Here is a 7859-nt window from a genome sequence, read left to right as displayed (position 1 = left end):
ATGCATCAACTCAAACTTGCTTCTGAGGTCAGATCCGCTCCATACACTCATAGATCTGGCCCTCCTAAGCTCATTTATCACGTAAAGTCACAGTCTTGGCTACCATGCAACACTTACAAGGTTCTTTTTGGAGAAATGACCTCTAATATGGCAACCCTAGTCTCCAACCCAAAAAGAAGGACATAAAGCATATCATTTGGGACTCTCTGGACCTGCTATGGTCCAGATCTAGGTACCATATCTCCATGGGACCTCTCACACTTCAATTACAAAGCAAACAAGGCAAGAAGGAACCCTAGATTTGACCATATCAACATAAACACGGAAATAAGCTCTGAAAGATACCTCAAGAAGCTTCCCTTGGTGAAATGGAAGTAGATCCAAGCTCCCAACTCTCCTAGCTTGACTTTTCCCCTTCCTTTCTTGCAAATACACACAAATTTGGTGAACATTAGCCTCTTATCTCACTCACAGGAACCCTTAGCTGCTTTGGTGCTCTCAAGGATCAAGGTGTCCGCAATGAAGGGCCATAAGGTCCTTTAAATAGAGCTTAGGATCGGGAAATTAGGGTTTCATCAAACAGCACGGTCTCGCCGAGTCCATCCCTTGGACTCGCCGAGTCCAGGCGCGAACCCGCGTCCAGAATCGCGACCCTACTCGGCGAGTTCGAGCTCCAACTCGCCGAGTCCCCTCACAAAACATCTAAAATATACGAATAAAAGATACTTGGAAATCCGAGCTGTTACAAAAGTTGAATTCAGCATCTTTATATTTGGCTTTTAATGCATCAAGTTTGATAGTCATAGTAGCAAGGTCTTTCTTAACATATTTATAATTCATGCATTTGTTACTATATTCTTCTTGAAGTTTTTGGAAGTGCTCGGTTTTGGCCTCTAGTTTTTATTTTAATGGTTTCTGGCCTTTCCTAAGTTGGCACCCCTCCCATTTAAGGTCCTCGTTTTCTCTTTTTAGTAAATCTATTTGTTCACGAAGAAACTTAATCATAGTTTCACAAGATGGAGTACATGAAACTTCATTGACCAGGAGGGATGTGGAACTCATTTTTATAAAAAATGCCCTTTGACTAACAATCTCAAAAGGCAACCTTAACAATCAAATTTAAAAAGTCAAACTTCAAAAGTCAAACTTGAAAAGTCAAATCGAAAAGCTAAATTTGAAAATTTAAAAGTTAAACGAGAAATTCAAAGTTCAAAGTCACATGTCAAACTTTAAAGTCAAAATTAATATTTTAGGTCAGAATTCAAAAATTAAAAACTAAAATTTTGGGTTGAAAATGAAATTTAAAAATAAAAAGAATTGATTTTTGGGCTGAAAGTGTCAAAATTACGAAATTGGGTTCGAAGTAGAGCCATTTTGAATTAAATTTGGAAGGATTGGAACAAGGCACTTGCTAGTCCAACTGGTAAGGCGTTTGAATGATGAAGCAGAGGACCAAGGTTCGATCCCTGGCAACCCCAAAATCGTTTCTTCCTTTTTTTAAGTGAACGCTACTTCACACCAATGCTGGCCGTAAACGCCCCTAGCCGTAAATGGGTTTACAACCGTAAACCCTTCAAAGGCCGAGAACCCTTCAAGGGTCGTAAACCCTTCAATAGTTATGAAAAAAAATAATGTTTTTTCACCCTTTTTGCTCAAAAACTCGATCAAAATCTCATTTTTATCAAAAATGCAAAGAACAAACCCCCCTTATTTTGCCAAGATCTATCCAAAAACGTAGAAATCCTTCAAAAATAAGATTAAATACACTCCAGATCTGACAAAAATAATTGATACAATCCAAACTCTCATACCACTTGTAAGTCCCAAGTCTGCTTGTGTCTTAATCATATTCGTTTGATGGTGCGTAATCCCAATCAAACGGATGATGCCAGATCAAAATAAAAGATAAGAAGAAGAAGAAGAATATGAATCTTGTATGATTTTATTAGAATGAAGTTCCTTACACAAGATTCACACACTTATGCTCCTCTCTCTCTCTCTCTCTCTCTCTCTCTCTCTCTCTCTCTCTCTCTCTCTTGGCCGTAAACTGTCTTCTGTTCATCAATCACTCCTAACCTACTTAACACCTATATATACCTGGGGAACATAGGTCGTAAAGAGGTTCACGACCGTAAACACCCAATGGGTCGTAAACACTTTTCGGTCCTAGATGGAAAATTACAATTGCCTAGAAAAGAAAAGTATAAACCATAATTTAGACCCAACATATAAGTGCGGCAAGACTGGGCGCTTTAGCAGGGAATGTACTTCCCCTACCCCCACCATACAGACATCAGGTATGCTATGTTTTCACTACAATCGGCAAGGCTAGAAAAAAGTCTAACTGCCTGAGATTGGTATCAGGAGCGCTAGTGGTGGCGCCAGCTCCAGCGACACTGCGGATCACAGATGGGCATCAAGGCAAGTCAGATGCTCCGGTGGTGAGGAGACGAGCCTTCAAGCTGACCACCGAGGAGGCGCATGTTGCACCAAATGTGGTGATGGGTATGTTTCTTCTCCCTAATTTTTCTTTCATGTCAATTTTGTTATTTATATTCCATGTATTTTGTTTTAAGATCGTTCCATGTGAACGGTATTCCTATGCTGGTATGATTTGACTCATGGGCTACCCAATCATTTGTGTCTCTTACACTCAGCAAGAGGTTTGCCGAGTCTATAAGTATGTTGGATTGTCCTTTGGATATCTAGATTGCGCACAATCAATCCATTCAGGCATCAAAAGGTTTATAGAGATTGTGTCCTGAAGATGTGTGATGAGCGTTATCTCATGAATTTGGTTCCCATTCCTTTTCATGGGAACAAATTTATCATAGGAATGGATTGGCTGAGCCCTAATGTGGAGACGATCGACTGTGAGCGGTAGTTGGTTGGGTCAAGACCCCAAGCGGGGGAGAGCTGGAGATTTAGGGTGAGAGATCACAGCGTGGACTGGTGATGTGTTCTGCAACGAGAGCCAGACGCTGCCATCATCAGGGATGTGCAGGTTTTTTTCGCCTACATTATGGATACCCGGGAGAAGGGTAAGGCAGCCGTGGATGATATACCAGTTGTGCGGGAGCATTTAGACGTTTTCTCAGAGGATTTCCCTGGGATACCACCGGAGAGCCAAATTGAGTTTAGGATTGACCTAGTTCTTGGTGCAGCTCAAATAGCCAAGGCACCATATCGGTTGGCTCCTCCTGAGATGTAGGAGTTGTTTACACAGATGCAGGAGCTATTAGACAAGGGATTTATCAGGCCCAACAGTTCTCCACGGGGAGCCACGACCATGTTTGTGAAGAAGAAGGACGCATCACATCGGATGTGTATAGATTACTGGGAGTTGAATAAGATAATGGTGAATAACCGTTACCCCCTCTTGAGGGTTGATGACTTATTTGACCAGCTTCAGGGTACATCTTGGTTCTCCAAGACTGGTCTATGATCAAGTTTTCACCAGATGCGAGTCAGGGATGACGATGTGTAGTAGACAACCTTTCAGACTTGCTATCGTGGTGATGCTATTTGGGCTCACCGATGCTTCTGCCGTGTTCATGGATCTCATGAATCGCGTGTGCAGACCGATGCTAGATCAACATGTGATAGTTTTTATCGATGACATCTTGGTGTATTTCAAGACTCAAGATCAGCACGAGGAGCACCTAAGGGAGGTGCAGGAGATACCGAGGTGGGATAGACATTTCACAAAGTTCTCCAAGTGTGAGTTTTGGTTGCACGAGGTGCAGTTTCTTGGGAACCTTATCATTCAGAATCGTATACTTGTTGATCCGGCCAAGGTAGAGGCGATGATGAGATGGGAGGTTTCGAGGTATCCATCTAAGATTTGAAGTTTTTTTTGGTTTGGCGGGTTATTATCGGAGATTCATCCAGGATTTCTCTAAGATTGTTGTTCCACTGACCCGACTGACCAAGAAGTCGGTGAGATTCTGTTGGGGGCCTGAGCCGCAAGCGACTTTTGAGACTTTGAGGCAGATGTTGTGTGAGGCACTGATATTGACTCTACCAGAGGGCGTTAAGGATTTTAGAGTGTATTGTGACGTGTCTATCTCGGGTTTAGGTGCATTACTGATGTAGAGGGGGCGCGTCATTGCTTACGCCTTAAGGTAGCCGAAGCCTCACGAGGAAAACTACCCAACACACAACATGGAGTTGAGGGTGGTTGTTTTTGCATTCAAGATTTGGAAACATTACTTCTATGGGGTCCGTTGTACCATTTACACAGATCACAAGAGCTTGAGGTACATGATGGACCAGCCAAATCTGAACATGAGCCAACGATGTTGGTTAGATGTGGTGAAGGATTACGACTGTGAGATCCTCTACCACCCGGGGAAGGCCAATGTGGTGGTCGATGCACTTAGCCTCATGGCATTCGTGGGATTTTTTGGGATGCAAAGTTATTCATGTTTGACTTTGTAATGTGTTGACTTTTGTAAAACCCACTTGCACGTGGTGCATTAGCCTTTTGACTCATGAGTTAGTGAGAGTAAGAGATAGACGTGTAAACACCTCTATATAAGGTTGGTTTAGTCTAATTGTAGAGGTGTGCTTGAGAGGTGTAAAAGTGAGTGTGTAAGTGTGTGTTATATATGTAGATGTATATCTATATCCTTTTTTGTAACACCATACATAATCAATACATCTCTTAAACACCGAAATCACCATGTTCATTGTACAATCTTTAATTCCGCATGTCAAACCATGTTCGTTATGTCACTAAAAGATCATGTTGAGGACAACTCCTAAGAAATTTTTTTTATCTCTCCCATGCTTCATATAGGGATTCTTCGACTTGTTAAAAATTAGCAATCTTATTCTTTAGCTTTGAGATCTTTGAAGACTGGCTGAATTTCTCAATGAATACATCACGTAGATTCACCCAAGTAGTAATAGATCTGGGTACGAGTGATTTTAACGAAACTTTAGCTTTGTCAGTAAATGTGACCGAAAGCATCCTAAGTAGCAGTGAGTCTCGTGGTGCATTTGGAATATTAAAGTAGTTTGCATAACTTCTTTCATTGATGTGTTTGAAGTGTATTCATATTCTTTCCCAGAAAAACGTATGTCCTTGAGCATTGACAGAATGTGCCCCTTGAGCTCAAAGCTTCTTTCAGCTGTAATCTATGGTGGTAGAAGCCCAAGTCCATTAACCTTACATATCCTCCCCTTGTAATCTCCTATAATCATTCTCGTAATGTTAGCCATCTCCTCAACCTCTCTTTTTATGTCATCGTCTGTATCAATATTTTTTCCCGCCTCGTAACCAGTGCCCTTCTAGTTAGGTGTCCTGTCAAAACTTTCAAAACCTTTATCCGATTGAAAACTGCTAGTTGACTCGTTGACCTTCTTGTCTTTCTTCTTATGAAAACCCGATTATGGATCTTGAAGTTGTGGGACTATTGGAGTTTTAGATCCTATGATCATAAGTCACTTAAACAAAACAAAGTAACATTTGTAAAATGAACAAAAATAAATAAAATCAATTTTGACCGAGACATAATCGCGACTTGGTCAAGATGACCACAACATCGTTGTTGCTTAGATAGAAAAATAAATGCAAAAAATAGCTTTCTGTGGCTTTTACCCCACAAAAAGGATCGAATAAATAAAAGAAATTAAACTAAAAATCAAGTAAGTCGTTCCCTAGCAAGGACACCAAAAACTCGATGTGCACAAAAGTACATACTAGCTTTAAATTTATAACTTAACTAGCTTAACTAATTTATGCGCCTGTAGTTAGTGTACCTAGTCGGATTATAAAATAGTTTGGGTAAGCCGTGTGTCTAACACAGGGAACATAATTTAATTAATTAATATAACTACTTCTAATTAAACAAGAAAAAAAAAACTTAAATTGGGGGTGGGGGGGTTTACTGATTTGGGGAGATCAGAAGAACTTGATTCAAATCACTACCAAATTAACAACTAATAAGCACATAAAAAGAATTTACTTCAAGATTAAAGAGTACTTCTGTTTATTTCCGATTTCACCTTCTCCTATGGTTGATTTCTAGTGGATGGAATATATTGATTACCAATTTTTTAAACAAATATTATGATAAAATATCTATACATACCAATTCATGAATTACTATGCAATGATCAAGCACAAGTTAAACACCAAATCGATAATGAGCACAAATTGTACAATGAATGAAAGTAGTTACTTTCCTATGATCAAGATAAGCAACCAAGTATAAATTAAGATTAACAATGCTCATTAACATAATTAAAGTTACTAGTTTTAATTACTTTATCTAGGATGTCATTAATCCTAGATATAATTATTTAATAATCATAAACAATTAGGTTACAATTGCATGCAATTAAAATGATCAACTATCAAATAAAGCCTAATTATTAAGCAATAAAAACTATAACTAAGAAATACTAGGGTTTTAATTATCAATCACATGTAAAATCATCATATATCACTCATAAATTAATATGAACACATATTGATTAGGTTCATCTTTACCAAACAGAAGTATATGGTTTCTAGCCTCACATCATATCATAAAAACATACAAAAATCCATGCAAATAAGACTAGACATGAGTATGTTTAGCAAATCAAATAGATCTATGTAAACTTCTTTTATGTCACTTCCAGCTGTTGAGCTCCAAACATTTTCTGGTCTTCTCCAAGGTTTCTAAAAGGTTTTAGTCACAATTCTCCTCATAAAATAAACTAGAACTCACTTTATTTGACCTAATCATCGGATATATATATATATATATATATATATATATATATATATATATATATATATATATGATCACCACGACGTGGTTAACCGTCTCCATGTTCTGGTCTTTGTAGATGTCCTATATTCTCCAAGTCAGCTCATCAGTCGAGAATCCTCCATTTTCCACGTCGTGGTCTTCTGTCTTCAAGCCTTCTTTGTCTTTTATTTTTCTTTAGCTCATTCACTCCTTATTCCAACACCTCGTTATTGTGACATCCCCAAAATCTCGGCCAGAAACGATCGATTTTCATTTATGCTTTTAAAATAATTTCAGAGTAAATCCTTTTGATTTGAAAGAGTTGCGGAATTTGTTCCCAAAAACAAAACATGATAAAACAATGTTTACCAAAGCATTTCATAAAAGAAATGTATTTTCATTATATAATCAAAACTCGGGGTGTCATGTTCCGATACAGACCAATAAGGATAAACGATAACATTACAAGTCATTCAACAAATATTTACATATACAGACTTGTAAACAAAACAACTTGATGGTTCATCCATCTTACGCCCTTGCGCCACTTCCTGTAATACAAATAAAACTGAGTGGGTCAGGCTTGAGAGCTGGTGAGCATATAGGGTTTTCAACCCACAATAAATAATTAAATTAATTTTCATCAACCAACAATAACCCAATTACCCATTCCCGTTATTCTCACTTTATGTCCGTAAAATAACTAACACATGGGACCTAGTCTAAGAATATTTCATCGGGGTGACAACACATGCTTCGGGGGTTCCTCAGCAATATAAGTCAAATAAGGCAACCATGAGGGGGATGGAATACAACGAATGAACAACCAAGTTCATTAACACCTACAGGTTATGAGCCTGCTAGCGTTCCACGAGATTGTCTAGAAAAGTCCGTGGTCGTCATCTAAATTCCGCTAGATGACTGGATCAAAACAACATCGAGGCATCTCATCTATTTATTACACACCAACTATCTACCCATGTTCTACCCAACATATTAGTAGATAAAACATACATTTTTATACATAGTTTCAAAACCTGTATAGCATGCTCAATCAATACATTTTCCACGTAACAGATGAGGCACAACCACCTAACACGTATTTCATAGAGA

General features: G+C 38.6%; 1 non-coding gene across 1 annotated transcript; it reads left to right on the top strand.

The window, feature by feature from the left end:
- The first annotated feature begins 4742 nt into the window (after positions 1–4742).
- On the top strand, positions 4743–4846 carry LOC145003614 (small nucleolar RNA R71). Its single transcript, XR_013662067.1, has one exon. It is a non-coding gene; the product is annotated as a small nucleolar RNA R71 (small nucleolar RNA).
- The last annotated feature ends 3013 nt before the right edge of the window (positions 4847–7859 follow it).

The sequence above is a fragment of the Lactuca saligna genome, chromosome 6, assembly GCF_052625555.1.
Source record: "Lactuca saligna cultivar CGN05327 chromosome 6, ASM5262555v1, whole genome shotgun sequence".
NCBI lineage: Eukaryota > Viridiplantae > Streptophyta > Magnoliopsida > Asterales > Asteraceae > Lactuca > Lactuca saligna.
Note: the sequence above shows the minus strand (reverse complement) of the source record. Positions and strands in the feature narration are given on the sequence as shown.